This window comes from Mirounga leonina, unplaced genomic scaffold (assembly GCF_011800145.1).
Source record: "Mirounga leonina isolate KUSES-001 unplaced genomic scaffold, KU_Mleo_1.0 Mir_129, whole genome shotgun sequence".
NCBI lineage: Eukaryota > Metazoa > Chordata > Mammalia > Carnivora > Phocidae > Mirounga > Mirounga leonina.
The window spans coordinates 35,960,244-35,961,990 of record NW_023270323.1 but is presented as its reverse complement, the minus strand read 5'-3'; the positions used below and the strand labels follow the sequence as shown (position 1 = coordinate 35,961,990).

Genomic DNA, 1,747 nt, shown 5'->3' with positions numbered 1-1,747 from the left:
CATTTTGTATAATGTTTTTTCCTCTCATCTACTCAGCTTGTTTACTTTCTATTACTCTGTCCTCCAGGCCATTGATTTGTTCTTTTGCGTCTTCTAACCTACTCTTTATTCCATCTAGTATTTTAATTTCAATTATTGTATTCTTCATCTCTGTTTGGTCCTTTTTTTTACCTCTTTGTTAAGGGTCTCACTGATGTCTTCCACTTTTTTCTCAAGTCCAACAAGTATCTTTATGGTCTTTACTTTAAATTCTCTATTAGGCATGTTGCCTATCTCTCTTTCATTAGGTCTCTTGCTATGATTTTGTCCTGTTTCTTTAATTTTTGACATATTCCTTTGTTTTCTCATTTTGTCTATTTCTCTGCATCTGTTTTTGTGTGTTAGGAAAGTCAGCTACATCACTTGCTTTTAAAATATGGAATGCTTCATGTACTTATGTGTCATCCTTGGGCATGGGCCATGCTAATCTTCTCTGTATGGTTCCAGTTTTTTAGTATATGTGATGCCGAAGTGAGTACTTTAGTTCCTTTTTTGAAGTTACCTTATCAAACAGGGTAGTTGAATAAAACCCAGTTTTATAAGCTCCCCATTCACTGTATAATAAAGATTTTCTCTGCTCTTTTTCCTGGGTTCTTATGAGGGAGCTTCTAAATCCTTGGAATTTCCCAAGGGACAGGAGTATTTTTGTTATTCACTGTGGGACCCCAGGATTACCTCTGAGTTTATGCTAATTCCTGGTGAGGCCCTAGAGATCAACATGGGGACTGGCCAAGTTGGAAAAACAACTGTATGATTAGAGGGTTGAGGTTTTGATTCAGGTGATATTAACCTGACCTCCTGACCTTTGGGGAAAGGAGAGGAGCTGGAGATTAAGGTCTGTCATACGGTCAATGATTATATACACCAAGGTTTAGTTGAACCCTGGTTGGTAATCATACATTGATGTGCTGGAAGGATGACATGTCCTAAAGACATAGAAGCTTTGTGTTTGTGACCCTCTTAGATCTTGATCTCTTCATTTCTCTGTTCTTGTCTTGTGTTCTTTGTAATACAACTTTAATCATAAGTATAGCACTTTCCTAAGTGCTGTGGATTATTCTAGTGAATTTATATGTAGCTCCAAGTCATTTATAGAACAGCACTTATTTTTACATCTGACTTGATTCCTTGTGTATGTATTTCCCTTGGCCAGACTCTAGAGGGGCAGAGGGGCAGCATGGGATTTAGGCAGGAAAGTTTCCTCAGTCCCTTGATTCAGAGCTCTACAAATATGACTTCTGATTTTTATTGTAATGTTGCAGACTAAAGATTATTTTATTATTCCACTTTACAGATGAGGAGGGTGACGCTCAGAGATATTGGGGAAAAACTTATCATAGTTAAAATTCAAGGCTCTTTCTGCGTATCAGAGAGATGCCCTAAAACTTCCAATTGCATGAACTGTTACATTACTACTTATATATTGTCTTTCTTAACTCATAGTAATAATAATAATAATAAAATGACTAGCATATGTATTATTTACTGTATGCTAAGAATTGTTCTAAGTTAATGTGTGTGTATGTATGTATGCATGTCTGGATCTGGTTGGGCTGCTATAACAAAATTCCACAGATTTTGTGGCTTATAGACAACAGAAATTTACTTTCTACCATTCTGGAGGTTGGGAAGTCCAAGATCAAGGCATAGGAAGATTCAGTGTCTGGTGAGGGCCCACTTTTGTCAAGGGAGCTCTCTGACGCCTCCT

General features: G+C 37.1%; 1 non-coding gene across 1 annotated transcript; it reads right to left on the bottom strand.

Annotated features, from left to right (window-relative positions):
* Nucleotides 1-409: 409 nt before the first annotated feature.
* On the bottom strand, nt 410-518 carry LOC118010921. The gene has a single exon (XR_004679343.1). It is a non-coding gene; the product is annotated as a U6 spliceosomal RNA (small nuclear RNA).
* Nucleotides 519-1,747: the final 1,229 nt, after the last annotated feature.